Below are 18,280 nucleotides of genomic sequence, written 5' to 3' on the forward strand. Positions count from 1 at the left end.
TGGAATGAAAATAATAGATTATAAAAACTACATATATCATTTAGAAATAACATAACCTACCTACACACATAATTGAAACGCACATATGTAGCTGCAGTATAACTGAGAAACAGGACACCGAGGATGCATGACAGATAATCCCATGTTGCACCTGTTTGCAGAATTGCTGTGAATGCAGAAACTACTGTCGCCAGCCGATATGAATGTGTTGTGCTGCACTGTGGACAGCTCAGATCCTATTAGTGGCATTTCCACCTTGTCCTGAACGCAGCCAAGTCCAATTTTTCCTTGGATTTCATGGTAGCAGCGTGTTTGGAAAATCCAGGAAACATCGAAACTGAGAAAAAAGGATTTGCGATTCTATATAAAAAACAGGGTTAGGTTCTGGGCTTAGATAATTATTGACATGTTTTTCACCTACAGAAATGTCTAGTGGTGGATTTGAAAGTCCTGTGAGATACAGGGCAATCTTTTATAGGGTCCTGTTTACTACAGGACATCCCACATCCCTGACCCTTGCCCATTACATGCCAGTTATGCACCCCACAAACACTGAGACATGTGCCCACAAATTTTTGACACTCCCCTTAGTTGGTGATGCTACTGTCATTGAAAACCACTGTTCTAGACCTTTCTCGGCTTCATTCTTCATTCATTTGGTTGAATCTGTACTGCTGGAGAGGTACCCCAAAGGATGGTGGGCTATTTTGAATCACCGGAAGCTATGCCTAATGACGCCAACTCCTGGGGACTTGCCCATTCTGTTTAAATAAGGAACAGCCTGCAGTGATTACTTGGGAGTGGATTCAGAGGAAATTCTGTGACGACCTGGGAATAATAATCCAAATGCCAACACAGGTACTCTTGAGCAAAAGCAAACCTCCCCATGGAAACCAGTAAGAGTGGCGACTGGGGGCCAGCCCTCAAAGACTTTAGCGTGGTAAGAAACGATGACCCCAGAGGGATACTAGGGCCCAAGAAACAGGTAAAATAGAGCAGAGCAGGCCCTGTCCTGTGCAACAAGAAGAGAGTGAGAAAGCTGGGCCCGGGGCCGTTGTTATGCAAATGAACACACACACACAAATCCCCAAACTCTGAGCGCTCCCTTGTACAGTGGCTTGAGAGAGTCCTCAAAGATGTTTTTACCACATGTGCAAGAAATTAAAATTAGGCTTAAGCTCATCTGAAGAGCCACTTTGACATTGCCATATGGTGGGAGCAAAGCTGCTTTTTGGATTTAGCAAACATCTTAAACTATTTTTCAAATGATTTAGGTTCAGGAAGACCCCAAACATATTTTTTTTCTTCAAGTACCTTTTCCCCCTCATTTTAAACCCTAGGGTATTTTGAAGAAAATTCAAGCCACATGGTTCTGATTCATTTACACTTAACTCATCAACATATTGTTTTGCAAGAGTCATTTAAAGTCTTTAAAAAGACCTTTTAAAATATATTTTAAATGTACATACACACACACACACACACACACACCCCTAACAATTCTTCTGCTAAGGAATAAGGAACTATATTTTGCTAAGAATTAACTATCTCTAAACACCAAAGAAACAAAATCAGATGAATCCCTTCAAGTTCTCAACTTAACAAAACAAAGTTCCCCCTTCTAGCTAAAGGCAGGCGCACCAAACGTTCGTGTGCCGGAATAGCTTAAGTCCCAGAGGGAGGAAGAGGGACGCCCATAACTGAAGGACCTGGACAAAGATGTAGGGAGACTCCTTGAGGATTGGAGGCCAGAAGCCCCAGAATGTGGATGCTGTCAGCTTTGCAGAGAGGTGCTAACAAAGGATTTAGATCTGTGCTTTTATGGAAATCTATCTTGTTCATGCTGGTAGGTTGCTTTGAGATAGATAGATAGATGATAGATAGATAGATAGATAGATAGATAGGTAGATAGATTGACAGCTAGAATAGGTAGAGAGAATAGACAGAGATAGATAAACACAGATATATTATACATACATGTATGTGCATATATATATATGTTTATATGTGGTATGTGAGATGTATATATGTGTGTGTGTGTCTCTCTCTCTCTCTATATATATATATATTCACCATCATTATTGTCATCATCTAGCAGAAAAAAGAATCCTTCTTCAAGAAATAAATAAACATACAAAAAAACCTTACAGGGAACATCAATATAGAAAGTAGATGAAATCAACATTTTTCACAGGTTAAATTTATGACATTCAAATGTTAATATGTACCAAACATAAAATCAGACACTGGAAAAGTGAGGCTGTTGTGATGAGCATAAAATGTGAAATCAGATATTAGCTGTGGCTTTGGAAATCTTGTACAAGTTCTTTCAACTTCGTACTGTAGAATTCTTAGTTGTCACAATGTCAAGACACTATGGATTAAGAGACATTTAGTAACTGCAAATGGTAACATTAAAAAAAATGATACTTTACAATCTCAGGGTATCCTTCAGTCAACCTGATCTAGAGGAGTGAAAGGACAATAAGAAATTCATGCTTTCAGATTGCATCCCTAAAATATTTAGTAAGTATGACTTGTTGTACATGCAAGTTAGCTGAGAAGTAACTTAATTTACTTCCAGAGTAATAAACACCCATAATAAAATGTTACCCAACATAATATGGTCCACATTCAGTTTTTATTGCAACCCAGTGCCTTAAGGCAAATCCTAGCCGCAAACATATCTCTATCCTCAAGACAAAACAAGCAAACAGAACACCAATGAATTAGTACTACCACTTATCCGTAAAGATGCATTTGATACAAGTAGCAGAAAAGTTGACCAGTAGTGGCATAAGCAATTAAGATATTTAATTATCTCACATGTTATTATCAAAGGCAAAAAGAAGAAAGATAACACGATTTTTGCCCTTAAAAAAGCACCGTATCTGCTTCCTACATTGCAAATGAGTTTACGTGTGTCTTGCACATGTGAACGTTCCTCCAAAGTGTGGATGGATTTGATTTGACAAGAGGATGACCAGGTGTTAAGACAGAGAGGCGGAAAGGCAAGAAAACATTATCATAACCTCCAAGGTGCATGATCTGGTATTTCCAATTTAAATCTCCCTTCCCTTGTCTCTCTTCCCACCTGAATCAGAGATTCACTCTGTGGACCACCACCTACAGAGAGAATTTAACTGCACAAGCTCCAAGTCTTTGCCTGGGCTGTTCTGTCTGTTGACTATATTGCAGATACTGAAACCGACCCATCTTTCTATCTACTAAGAGCTAACTCAAATTTCTGATCGCCATGAAGCTTTCCCCAGCCCTCCACACCAGAATTATTCACTGTTTGAGTCTCTCCTTAGTAACTCTACTGTAACTACTAATACTTTTTATTTTTTTAAATTGGGGTATAGTTGCTTTACAATGTCGTGTTAGTTTCTGATGTACAGTGAAGGGAATCAGCTATACGTATACATAGACCCCCTCTTTTTGGATTTCCTTCCCACTTAGGTCACCACAAAGTGTTGAGTAGAGTTCCATGTGCTATACAGCAGGTTCTCATTAGTTATCTATTTTATACATTGTAGTGTATATATGTCAATCCCCATCTCCCAATTCATCCCGCCCCCCTCTTTTCCCTCTTGGTGTCCATATGTTTGTTCTCTACGCCTTATTAATCATTGCTTTGGGTGATTTGATGACTTGTGTCAAATCCTGTGCTGAGAACTTTACAAACATTTATCTCATTTAATACCCATAACAATCCATTGAAATCATTTCCTCTTCCTCCCCTGCCCCCTCCTCTTTGTTCTTTTCCTTCTTCTCCTTCTTCTTTTGCTTCAACATCGGCATCATTTTCTCCCCCATCTCCTCTTCCTTCTTTATCATTATTATTCTCACTTTGTAAGCAAGGAAACTGAGGTTTGGAGAGGCTCAACAACTTATTTAAGCTCACACATCAGGCTGAGTGAATGAACCAGGCTTTGAACCCTAGTCTGACTTGAGCTCCCTCCGTCAACTTCTGTCAACCGTTCTGCTTTACAGCATCTCTACAGCGTCTCCACCCTTTAGCCATACGTCACAGCTAATGGGATACCTGCCACCTCCTCTGCCAGCCTGTCAGATATTATGGGCCGTGATTTTGTATTCTTCAACTCTAAATCTCAGTTTGGGGCACCGTGCCTGACACACTGCAGGCCTCTGTAAATATCAATATTAACACTTGTTTTAAAAACTATTTTTGAAGGGGAAAATCATTCTCATGGCTAAAAAACCACAAGTTAAAAAGGAGAATAGAATGAAAAGTCTTTTATTCCTGATCCCCAGGCACCCGCTTCCCCGCTTCTCCGAGCCAGTTGGTTATACTGATTTCTTATTTATCTTTCTAGACATATTTTATGCTCATACAAGAAAACACATACATACACCTCTTTCTTCCTTTTTAAATATAAATTGTAGTGCACTTGTAAATACTGTTCTGTGCTTTTATGGTAGCTATTTGTTATTGTTGTTATTACTATTAGCTATTATTCATCTTATTGATAAGGCTATCTAAAAAAAAACCTGTTAACCTTTCCTTCTACACTCAGCGTAAATATTTATTGAGGTCTGACTCAAGTTGGAATGAAAAGAAGAGTCCCGTGCTTGCAGTATCTCTGTACGTTCATTGCTGTCCCTCCCAATTAGACAGGAGGCCCTCTGGGCAGCCCTGGGGTCTTGTTCCCAGCCCTTTCTATCCTCTACCCAGTCAGGAATCCCCAGGGTTTGTTAGTCTGGCCTAAACCCCAGAGGGAGGGACTGAAGGCCCAGGCTCCAACATTCTGAATGCGGCCAGAAGCACTAACTCATGATGTTTATACATTTCAGCAGGTAAGTCTGGGTAGGGCGCAGTGGATTTGGAAACTTGAAACTACACAGGAGCTCTTGGTCAATACTCAATGGCTTCCCAGCCTCCATATGGAATTCTAATATGCCCTTTCTTTAATCTTGTAAGTTCTCTCTGGTTTTATCTTTGATTGGCAGTCTCATTTCTGCTTTCTGTTCCAGTGTGTGAAAGCCAGAGTGTGTCTGAGCAAATCAGTAGCTTTCTCTCCCTTCCATCAGATGGTTCCGTCAACACCACTCGAGTTGAGGGAAGGGGCAAATAATGTGGCATCAGTTTTTGCTTCTGGTAGAACATTCCTTTGTCCTGTTCCCATGATGGCTTTTCCCAACCCTTAGAATTTAGCAAGGCTAACAGAAAGGGAGGGGCGGGGGCAGCTGAAATCCACAGGTTTCCAACGGCAATCTGCTGTCTCTACAAAGGAGAGTGGTTTCCTTGGGCTTCTCTCCCTTCTCCAAACCTCTTCTCTGCGTCTCCGATGTTTATACCTTATGCCCCTGTTCTACCTCCCAAGATGGCTGGCATAGTACCGGCAATCTCTGACTCAGAGTTTCTCTTTTACACTCTCTGCCTCCTGAGTCTAGCCGTTTGCCCACGCTAAAAACTGATTTCACCAGCAGCCGCCTACTCGAGGTTACATTTTCCGGTGCAATTTCCTTGAAATAATCCCTCTCTCCCCCAAGCAATCTTCACGACTGGAGTTTACACCTCTTCTTTTCCCACCCCTGTCCCCTGGGTCCCTCTCCACGTAATTCCCCATTTCCCCTCCCCACGATGACCTTACTTTTCCAACGAAGACTTGCAATCTGTAATCATTTGGGAGAGCTGATGTCTAAGCTAGCAGCTTCTGTTGAGTAGGTTTTAAGGGCCCAGACATTTTTATATGAATTCAGATTGCTGGAACACCCAACCGCTGAGGGTTTTATGTACTGTTGGCATAGACACCTCTGCCAACTAAACTTCAAGAAGTTTATAGGTTTGGTAGAGTTACACGGCAAGTCTTGGAAGGCTTTCATGCAGTTATGTAATCTTTGGAAGAAAAAAGGATGGTGTGGGGTGTGTGTGTTTCCTGCCGCCTTGTTTTTCTTCTTTAAGAAAAAGAAATCTTAATACAAAGGAATGTGTGAAAGGCCCAAATGTTAAAGCTCCAGGGCCTTTGGATGACTGCTAAGGAGCGAAAGGCCAAAATGTGTTCAGCGCAATTGTCTCAATTCAAGCGCTAACAAGATGGAACAAGTCTTCGGGCTCCCTGGGGATTTTGGCTGCACAGTCTGCTGGATCTTTCCCTGTCCTGAACTTCTTCATAACGTGCATCCCAATCGGCATTAATGAATTAATTATGTAATTATTGGTTCACTAGCCGCCTTTCCTGGAAAAACAAAAGCTCCATGAGGCTAAGCTGCCTACCCTCATGTTTAATCGCTATGCAGGCAGACCTCAGAGATCCTGTAGGTTCAGCTCCAGAGTACCAGAGCAAAGCGAGTCACAAGAACTTTTTGGTTTCCCAGTGCATATAAAACTTATATTTACACTAAACTCTAGTCTATTAAGTGTGCAATAGAATTATGTTTGAAAAAACAATGTCCCTACCTTAATTAAAAAACCCTTTACTGCTGAAAAATGCAAACCATCAACGGAGCCTTCAGCAAGTCGTAATCTTTTTGCAACAGTAACATCAAAACATCACAGATCACCATAAAAAATATAAAAAGAATGAAAAAGCTTGAACTGTTGTGAGACTTTTACCAAAATATGACACAGAGACACGAAGGAAGCAAGGGCTTTTGGAAAACGGTGCCAATAGACTTGCTTAACGCAGGGTGGCTACAAACCTTCCATTTGTTAAAAAACGCAGTATCTGCAAAGTGCAATAAAACAAGGTATGCCTGTATACCAGTCCAGCAGAGCACCTGACATGCAGTAGGATCCCAGCAAATATCTGTTTGATGAGTGAACAGATCTGGGTCCGTAATTGCATTCCTGGCATCTAACATGCTTGGCACATAGGAGGAGCCAGTAGATATTTGCAAAACAAATGAATGGCTGAAGGCTTGTTTCAGGTCAAACTGCTTCGTCTTTTGAGGGATTTTGGACTGTGTCCTGGACGTTGAGATTGCCACATAATGGAAATGCTGAAGTCTGTTATCGTCCACTGAACTGTCTTAAAAATTATAAAGCTCACATTTGCACAGTGATTTATAGCTACAGAGATTTTTCACAATTTCAGAATTGCATTTTATTCAATTCTCACAATGACGCCATAGAGTAGGTTTTATTGGCATCTCTTTTGTATGGGTCAGAGAACAGTTGTCCAGAAAGTTAAAGGGAACTATCAAAAGTCAAAAGGGTACATAAAGTGCTAAGCATTAGGCTGGACATCTGACCTTTAAGTGCTGAATTTTTCCTTTGTAGTAGTTTGGAGAGGCTAGGCTCTGTTGCTGTACCAGGTTAACCGAAAGGTCTCTGAGGCGTATCAGAATACCAGTTTATTTCTTGCCCATTTAACGTGTCCCAGGTTTCCCCAGAGCTGTGAGTTTTCAGAACTGAAAATCCTGACACTCAGAACTCCTTGAATCCCAGGCAAACCGGGGTGTTGATCATCCTGCTTATCCAATAATGATACAAATTGGGCAGTTTCCCACCATTTTGTAGGTATGCCTTCACATGGATTCTGAGATCCTAACAGGAGAAGAAATGACTAGAGAGACACACGGGATATTTTTATGGTCTAGGTGTGCAAATAGCTTATAAGGCTTCTGCTCACTTTCCATTGGCTAAAACTCAGTCATGTGGCTACAATCCAGCTGCAAGGGAATCTGGGAAATGTAGTTTTCCTGTGTGCACAGGAAGTGTGTTTCCACCTCACCATACTCTGTTATGTCTCTCACTTGGTGTTTTCTTCAAGGTCCAATATGGTCCCTTGTAATCTGGTGAAGCACAAACTGTACTTTTCAAAATATAACCTTTATTGTACTTTGTGCTCTCTAATAATTAAGCAATTCATGTTATTATGGGAAACACAGAAAATATAGCTAAGGAAAGAGAACAAAAATAAAATCACCCCAAATGTCACCATTGCCACAATATAATATTAACATTTTTGTGTATCATTTTTACATTTTTTCCTATTTATGGAACCATAATTTTTTCCACAAAGGTATCATAATATATTTACAATTTTACATCTTGTTTCCTCACCACTTGTAAGATTTTTGGATTATCTTTTCATAGCTATATATACACTTTTTAATGGCAGAATCATATTTTATTTTATAGATGTACCATAATTTATTAAGAGAATCTCATTTTGAGGGCTATTTTAGTTAAGTGGACAGGCTCTGGAGCCAAGGTCCCTGGATCTAAATGCTGGCTCTAATATCATTGTTACACTTGAGTAAAAGAAATCCAGGGCTTCCCTGGTGGCCCAGTGGTTGAGAGTCCACCTGCCGATGCAGGGGACGCGGGTTCGTGCCCCGGTCCAGGAAGATCCCACATGCTGCAGAGTGTCTGGGCCCGTGAACCATGGCCGCGGAGCCTGTGCTCCACAACGGGAGAGGCCACAACAGTGAGAGGCCCGCGTACCGCAAAAAAAAAAAAAAAAAAAAAGAAATCCATACTTGGACAAATATCATATGAATATCATATGATATAACTTACATGTGGAATATAAAAAATATAAAAAAATACAAATGAATCTATATACAAAACAGAAACAGACTCACAGATATAGAACACAAACTTTTGGTTATTTAATAACCAAATCCCATTAGGAGTATGGGATCAACAGATACAAACTATTAAATAGAAAATAGAAAAGCAACAAGGATTTAACGTATAGCACAGGGAATTGTATTCAATATCTTGTAATAACCTGTAATGGAAAATAATCTGTTTTATGTGTGTGTGTGTGTGTGTGTGTGTATATATAAAATAAAACTGAATCACTTTGCTGTACACCTCAAACTAGCACAACACTGTAAATCAACTATACTTCAACTTAAAAAAAGAAAAGAAAAGAAATCTATACTCTGGACCCATATCTGAGAGGGTTCTGCTCTGGCCCTCCTCCTACCCCGTCTCTTCCCATGGAGTGACGAGTCTGTGGAGTGAGAAGATATACTTTTTCAGGACCCATGTTCCTTCTGAACCACACCTCAGATACCTGAGACTCTGGAAATTCCTACTCTCACAGCCCCGAATCTGCTTCTAGGGCCTGTGTTGGCATCTTCCTGGGGAAGAACTGTGCTTCCAGTGTGTGTACCCCTAGACCTAAGAGGTGTCGGGGGGCCCTGTTTAGATGGAGGGGTCTCAGTGGAGCTTGGATGTGATGGCTGGCATCATGGCCGCACAAATCTGTATGTGGCCCTTAATTTTGGGTGCTGGAGCCGGGGGTGGGAAGAGAAACTGAGTAACTGTTGGCTGTGGGATGGCTTGCCTTCTGCCACCATATCCAGGTACAGAACTCCAGGGAGTGTGAGTGTGAGGGTTCAACATTGAGTTGACCTCCCAGGTCATCATGAAAGCATTATTTGTCCAGACCAGAGGATAGAAAGCATATAACAGTTTAACAGTTGATTAGCTTTTTAAATAACTTTTCAAATGGTCTGTAGGCCTCCATGTTTCCCCTTAGATAGTTCCATAGTCACACGCTGTGTAACTTTGGATGGTTGCTTAACCTTTCTGGGCCTCAGTTTTGTTAGCTCTAAAATGGGCCAAATGAAATAGTACCAACCTCATAGGTTTGTTGTGGGGGATGAAATGAGCTAACATAGACCAAACACTTAAAATGGTAACTGGGCACATGGGAACCATTTTTTAACATGATAATTGTTATTGTTATTATTACTGTTGTCATTATCATTATTTTTTTGTTAAATGTTCATTGCCCCCAGTCTTTTCTGTCCTAAACAATAATTCAGTGAGCACCTTTTTTAACTGAATACCTGTGCACATCCATAATTATTTCTTTAGGGCAAAAAAAAAAAAAATCCTGCATTTGTTAGACAGGAAATTTTAGGGTCAAAGAGGGTGCACATTTTAAAGTCTTTTGATATGTTAATGAGCCGCTTCTAGAATTAAATTGGTTGAACATATTATTCATTAGTTATAATTCCCCAACCATTGAGGGTTTGGACACTAAATTATCTAGGTTGTTAGTGACATTTCGAACTTAAACTCTTAGCGAGAGAAAATAAGTCGATGAATGAAAAGCTGGATTAACCTGAACAACAACTAATTAATAGCAGTCTGCTGGCCCAGGAAATCAAAAAGCAGATAATGAAGGCAAAGGCAAAGCCTAGAAGTTCTTTAGTTGACTGTTGACTGTGTTCAGTATAGAGAACATTCTTTAGATCATTTCCTGTTCTTGGAAAAGGCTGGGGCTGCAAGGTTTTTATCCCACCCTCCCTACCCCCTTTCCAGCTTACCTCATTTGCCTTCCCACACAAGGGTTTTCATCCTGTGTGTGGAGGAATTCTGCATTCACTTTGCTCATCTTTCCCTTGAGAAGTCAATACGCTTCTGTGACTTACTGTCAGCCCCCGGCAGATGGAGGTTCAGAGAGGTAGCTGTGGCAGGCGGAGCTTTAGGGCAGGTGTTATTTCCTTTTGGAAATGAGCTCTGGGAAGGTGACAGAAGCCCATGGAGTTGAGTTTGGGGTTTAGTTACTCCAGAAACCCCAGGAGGACAGTATATCTCATGCATTTTTTTTTTTTTCGGTACGCGGGCCTCTCACTGTTGTGGCCTCTCCTGCTGCGGAGCACAGGCTCCGGACGCGCAGGCTCAACGGCCATGGCTCACGGGCCCAGCCGCTCCGCGGCATGTGGGATCTTCCCGGACCGGGGCACGAACCCGTGTCCCCTGCATCGGCAGGTGGACTCTCAACCACTGCGCCACCAGGGAAGCCCTCTCATGCATTCTCATCAGACTTTTGGAAGGGCTCCTTTCCACCAAGTGTGGGAAATAGGGAACATATGAATAGAGCTGTGCTGTTGCCCGGGTCTGATCTGTTCTCTTCTCTGTGCCCAAGAAACTAACCGGCATGGGCTGCCTTAATGGACCCTTTGCCCTCTGGCTTCCATTTGGGTTTAGCCAATGAGAGGCACCAGCTGGAGAGGTGGAGGGAGGGAGGAGAGAGAAGAGGTGGAGGGAGGGAGGAGAGAGAAGAGGTGGAGGGAGGGAGGAGACAGCGGTTGGTGTACTTCATTCTATGGCTCCCTCCTTTCCAGGTGGCAGGTTTTCAGTGGTTGCTTTTCTATAAGAAAAGCCACATTTCTTCTGATAGCTCTCCTGCAGCTTCACCAAGTTCTGATAACCTTGCAGGTGTAAGTGGAGTAGATAGCATCTTCCTGATTTTCCAGAGGGTTCTGCACCATTGCTAGTTCATTTCTCTGAACATTGTCCACAAGGTTATGAAGAAACACTCCCCTTTGGGGTACGTTGGGTCCTGCCAGGGCTCTGTTTTGAGGCAGTATCTCTGTGGATTGGCCAAATTCTAATGGGCCGTGTTGATGCTTTTCACAGCACGGCCAAGGAGCAATAGAATGTAATGGTTAAGAGATTGGGCTCTGGAATCCAAGAGGTTGAAGTCCTGTTTCTACTACATTCTAGTTGTGTGACCTTGTACATGTGACTTCATCTTGCTAAGCCTCAGTTTCCTCATCCCTAAAATGGGGACAGTAATAATACATACCTCCTCGGGTTGCTTTGATGAATCATTGAAAAGGTGCCTCTTAAGTACCTGGCATTTTAGTGCTGTTACTACCTGTTCCATTTATCTATTAGTGCGTAACCACCACCCTAAAACTCAGGGGCATGTGAGGCTGCCTATGAGCCTGTTTGGGGGGCAGGATTTTGTGGGGATGACTCGTCTTTGTTTCACACATTGCTTGGGGTCTCCATTGGGATGACGGAATTGTCTGGGGGCTGACTGGCCTTTGCTGTCATCTTGTATAATCTCAAGGTTTCCCATGTGGTCTCTCCACACGGAAATCTCAGGGTAGCCTGACTTCTTACACAGCAGTGGGCTGGGTGGAAGATCAAGGCTTCTTAAGGTCAAGTCTAGGAAGCGCCAGCGCTTTTTACCACATTCTGTCAGTCATACAAGCCAGTAAGGCCAGCATAGGTTCCAGGGCAGAGGACTTAGACCCCACTTCTCAACAGACAAAGAAGAAAGGGTCTGTGGTCATCGACATTATTATTCACAGAAGGGCCCGGGGTGGGGGGTGGGGGCGAGGGGTTGTGGACTACAGTTAAAAAGGAGAATCTGGGAATTTCAAGCTGACTCTTACTGTTTTAGAATGTAGCTACCATCAGTGACTATTTACTGTCTATAGGTCATGATAGCAGGCACTAGATTAATCAGGAATCCTGTTTGTAAGTGACAGAAGTCCAATTCAAATTATTCTTAGCAAAAAAAAAAAATAATAATAATAATGGTAGGAGTGTATTTATTGGCTCATGTAACTAGGAACTCCCCAAAGTACTACCTGATCCAGGTCTTATGGATTTATCAGGCACTGTCTCTCCAAATCTCAGACAGACTCTGTCCACGTGATGGAAACCCACATTTCACATTCTCCAGCTCCTAGAGAAAAGTCCTGGAAGAATGTGGATAATTTGGTTTCAGTTATATGTCCACTAGTATAGTGATGGGTTGCCAATAGAGAAGAGGGATTCTGAGGCCATCAGAGGAAGGGGAATAAGGAAGCTATCCTGCAGAGACAAGACCACTGTGGTCAGTCTATTACGGGCACTTCATACGCTCTTGTACCGATGCAATTCTGATGCTAATCATGTAGAATTAGTGCAGACCCTACAAGATAAGGGTACAGTCCCCAACGAGACTGCCCTTGTTTCAGTTGCCACTCACAAGCTCAGGGGTCCCCAGGCCACCCGTACGTTTGACCATCTGGTTTTTAAACTCAGGGGTCCCATGATTTCCTCAGGTTGGATAATTCACTGGACTGATTCAAGGAACTCAGGAAAGTGCTGTACTCATCATTACAGCTTTATTGTAAAGGATACAAACCAGGACCAACCAAATGAAAAGACACACAGAGTGAGATCCGGGAAGGTTCCGAATGCAGAATTTTCATGCCCTCTCCTCATGGAATCAGGATGTATCACTCTCCCAGCACACTGATGTGTTCGACAAACAGGAAATTCCACCAAGATTTGGTGCCCAGAGTATTTACTGGGATTTCATTCCATAGGCATGGTTGATTCAGTCACTGGACATGTGTTTGAACTCATTCTCTAACTGCCCTCCTCTTCCCTCAGGTCAGGCTGGCTCCAAGCCCACCCCTCTAATGGTCTTTCTGGTTGACCAGTGCCTATCCTGAGTCATCTCAACTCTTAGCATAAACTCAGGTATGATTCAGGGGGCTCATGAATAACAAGGACACCCCTATAATTCAGGAAATTCCAAAGATTTAGAGTCTCCAACCCACGGACAAAGGTCTGTCAAATTCTTTATTATACAATACATGCATTATTTCTTTTAACGTACAAAATTTCCATACGAAACATCATTGTGCCCACTTAAAAACCAAGGCATTATGGGTATCCTAAAATATACAGGATTTGAGCCCGAGTTTTGAGCCCATGTAGGAATGTTTTTCTTACTATCTCCCAATGTCTGCCTTTAATGAGAAACCTACTTTGCTCAGTGAAATGCCTCAATGTCCCCCATCTCCAATGGGGGAGTCCTAATTATTCCATGCTAAATGAATAATGAATAGTACAGTTTAATGAGAGAATTCAACTTACTCTTTTTTTTCTTGCAAAGGATTCTGGGAGTTAAAAGATCTGAATTCTTGTCCCAGTTCTGCCCATTAAGTACAGTTGGATGAATGGCTTTACCTCTCCAGGCTCCGGTGGAAAAATAAAGAGACTGGACTAGCTGTCTCAGGGGGTCTTACAAAGCTCTAAAATTTTCAGAACTCACTGTTACTAAACTCTGCAAGGTGGAGGTATCGCTTACCGTTGGGATGACCTAAGAAAATTAATTATACCTTCCAACAGGGGAACTCTACGTCCAGACATTCCCTCTTTTGTTCACCCTTCCACAAATATATTTTTGAGTACTTGTATATACCAGGGAGTGCATTAGATGTTGGGGATACAGCAAAAGAAAGGCATACATGGAACTTACCCTCAAGGAATTGAAGAATGTAGAAGTCAAACATTAAACCAACCATTCAAAACAAGATAGAAGAAGCGGGGTATTTGGGGCATATGATAGGGGACCTAACTTCACATAGGATTGGGGATGTCTTCCAAGAAGGAGTGGCATTTAAACTGAAACCTAGAGGATTTGAAAATATTAGCAGGCTTAAAAAAAAAGGTCAGTCACTGTGTCCCAGGATATCCCAAGAATCCCCATGTAGGCCAAAGGTTGGCACATCAAAGCTTTCCCTTAATAGAGGGAATAACTGCCCAGCCTCTATTTCGCCCTCAAATTTTCTGATAGAATGAGTGACTGCATGAATATATAGTCATTCCTTAATTAAAATGTAAGCATCTTAGGGGCAAGGCCAATGGACGCTTCTAATCCTACAACCCAATGCTGGGAACACTTCAGGTTTTCAATACATTTCATTTAATAAGTAGTTATTGGTGTCTATGAAAGTTGGTGGAGGGAGGAAGCACAAATTAAAACTAATATTTATTGAACACTTCCTATGTGCCCAGCATTGTTCTAATTGCTAATATGACAGCTCACATAATTCTAATAACAAACATCTGTAAAATGCCCCCATGGCACAGATGAGGAAACTGGGATGCAGGGAAGCTAAGTAACTTCCCAATGTTCACACAGTTATTAAATGGTAAAGCTAGGATTGAAATGCTGGCAATCTGCTCTTGGCTATTACTATCAATACATCATGCCAACCATGTTGGAACGGGAAGATAAGTGAGATCTCATTCTTCAACTCAAAAGAATATCACAGAATCAGATGTTTTGACTCTAAAGCCCAGCCTATTGAGATAGACGGTAAGGAAAATTATCAGCTAACATTTTAAAAATGTGCTTGTGTACCGAACATTATGGGAAGGAAACGGTTAGTTTGTATAATCTCACCTCATTCTCCAATTAACTCTAGATATAGGGGCAGTTATTATAAATCCTGTTGAAACAGAGGTTCAGAGAGGGTAAATAACTGGCCCAAGCTCACCCAGCAGAAGGGGCAAGGTCTAACTAGTCCACGCAAGTGCAAGACTATCCACTTAACCGTTTAACGCTAAAGCCAGGGGAGACACAACCCTAGATGGGATACCGTTGGAAACATGGCAGTTCGGCCCAGCATTTCATATATTTTTAAGGACCGATGCTCACTGGAGGTCTTTGACTGGGTCCAGACACAGCCTGGAGCCACGGAGGTGTCTGAATCTGCCGATAAGTCCCTCCCGGCTCTGTACAGACAGCCAAATGTCTCACACCCTCCCGTGGCTCCTGGAGAAATCACTTTCACACTCAAGGGAGGTGGAGACGTTCTTATCTTGACACTTCAAAGAAAGCCTTCTCCCTTGACATCTCCCTGCCCGAAAGAGCGCTGATGTGGAAGCCGGGTGATGAAGGGTTTGCTTCGTCTCTTTGATCCTGGGGCGAGCTGGGCCACTCCAGCTCTTCCAGGCCTGAGGAATGCTGGGCCCCACTGACTTTGCTTCTTGCGTCTTATGATATTTACAGCTTCCAATGCCTCCTGTACTTGTTCAGTTTTGTCTAAAGAAAATGGCCAGGAGTTAAAGACCACGTTTCAAAAACGAAAAGAACCATGTATCTGGTGGCAGAGTATGAACTGGTTTCACCACCTGGCTGGTTCTGATGTCGTTCAATGCTTCTTAATACCCACTTTCCAATTCTGTTTCTGCGGTAGCCTATGGTTCATAATTTGGTTATCATGCACCCCCTTGATCATCTATTGAGAGCTATGAACTCTTTCCAAAAAATTACGTGCAAACAGGGAAATTGGTGAATGCAATTTCAAAGGGCTCACAAGTCCCCTGAAGCAGTCGCTGGTTTCCCTGGGGGTCCATGGATTCAAGCTAAGACCTTTTAAAAAACAACCATTGCCACTCAGAACAGGGTAGTGGCTAAGCAGCCTACTCTAGAGTTAGGCAAATCTGCGTTGAAATCCATGCTGTGACCGTTTCTTCCCCCTTCAGTCAATTACCTAATCACTCCGACCCTCAGTTTCTCTGTTGGTAACTTCTAGCCCACATCTTATATTGTTGCGAGAGTTACAGGAGTTCGTGAATGTGGAACGTTCGACACACGTGTCATTGGTAGTTGTAGTGCCACTGGTGCTAACCACTATTGCCATGTGATTCCTGCCTCTTCTGATGCTGCCCCAGGAAGGAGACTCTCAGGAGAGGAAACGTTTTATATACTCAGGCCTCAGTTTTCTCCTCTGACAAATGAAATAGCCCTGACACATAGCCCTATCCTGCCAACACACCGCCTTGATTAGGAGGCGCAGCCGAGCTAAGAGAAAGGAGAGGGTTCTGTTAACTACAGACGCCACGAATGTGTGTCTCTGGTACGATTATCATTCTTTTACATGGAAAGTTTTGTTGATTTGTGGTTGGGGAGCTTCCAAATCTATAGGCATAGGGGGCTCCCTTGAAATTCCAAGAAGAGGGAGAGCAAGAAAACTAGCTTTTTGGTGAGTGACTAATCCCAAATATTTGTGTGATGCTAATTAATATTTCACAAAATTCATCACGTCAAAGCCATATTCAAGGCTTCTCTCCCTTGACTTCCTAGAAGGAGAAGATAACACAGATATAAAGGAATTCCTTTAAATTTCAAAGGAGAGAGGAGGGAGACGGGGACTTGAATATTCATTGAGCCAATACATGTCTCTGAGCCCAACTCAGCACACCTAAGCAGCTCAAGAGAAAGTTACAAGGCAAACACACTGTTGAAGAAAGAAAAAGTGGTCCATAGAAGGGAGAAACGCTGATCTCCAGAATGCACCCAGCATCCATCCATCCCCCAGTGGACTAATTGCATTTTGAATGACAGGCACTGTCATAGACCCTAGAGAAACCAGGATGGATAAGAGTCTGGCTTGGCCTAAGGAGCTGCCAGAATAATGAGAAGGATAATAACCATCAAAGCAGGTATCATGCCCCACTCTTTACCTGCATCAATTCACTCAACAGATATGTACAGAACACTTCTTATGTGTTGGGTGCTGTTGTCAAACCCCTTCCCTTTCCCTGTCTTCCTGGACCCTGATGGAATCCTTTTATCTTTGGCATGAATACGTGAGGGAAGATAAAGATGAAACCAGACAGAGAGGCACAGAAAAGCCAGCCAGGTGAGGAGGAGAGAGGGAGCTGTCAGGCAACAAGATTTACAGGACTCTTGTCCGTCCAGTTCTATGAAGACACAGTTTCACCGTCCACATCATTAGCAGACAGTTGCATGGGGTTGTGGGCTAATTTATGACTTAGAGATTGCTGCCTGTAGCATAATTCACCCAGGGAAGTAAGGCCTATGTCAATATATGTTTAAGTAAAAAGGTTCTGGAAAACCCCCAGGGGTCAACCTGGGAAAGAGGCCTCCGACTGCCAAGAAAGGAGAAGCAAGGGTGGAAACTGATGGCAAGGAGAAAGGAAGGGAGGTGAGAAGCATTGAAGCTCAGTAAATACAACTATTTTATGCCCAAATGCAGTTCTATAGCCACATGAGAACCAGAGAAGCTAAGGAAATGAACTCGGAGTTCATCTGCCTGCTTCCTTTTGTTTAATCTGTTTAATGCACTAATCTATTCAATGTGTTTCAACATATATGGATTTAATATACTTACTAAACTGATTGTGTATTTAAGAGGACAAATGCAATATCACGTATATATGCAAATCTATGTATACACATCCTTATCTATCTATCTACAAATAGATACCTAGTACTTTGATACAAGAAATAGTATATTTCTGAATATACTATTATATTCTGAAATATACTGAAACAACAGAGTTTCAGTTTTTACTATTTTATTTGACAAATTCTTTAATGGTTAGTTCTCAAATGGATCTGAGAAAGTTACAATAGTTATTTACACATATACACTAGTTATGGCAATGAAATCAGTTAAGCATTGCATTAAGAGCTAGATATGTCATCTCTCATCTGATTGCTGAGAATAACCCTGCAAAAGGCATAGTGTTAGCCCCATTCTATAGATGAGAAAACTGAGGCTCAGTGAGATTATTCCACTTACACTCTGCCTCTGCATTTTCCCACATGCAATATGGGTTTAATCCCATCTGCCCTCAAGTATGTTGCAGCTCCTGTCAGATTCTTAGCCTCATCTTCTCTAAAAAGATTGTTTGAAGGATGGTAAGAGATGGGCAAGTACAACCAGGCTCTAGACTTGCATGCGGAATAAGTGATTTCCCCAGAAACTTCTCAATGGGTGGATAACCTGGGTA

Source organism: Orcinus orca, chromosome 15 (genome assembly GCF_937001465.1).
Source record: "Orcinus orca chromosome 15, mOrcOrc1.1, whole genome shotgun sequence".
Lineage (NCBI taxonomy): Eukaryota > Metazoa > Chordata > Mammalia > Artiodactyla > Delphinidae > Orcinus > Orcinus orca.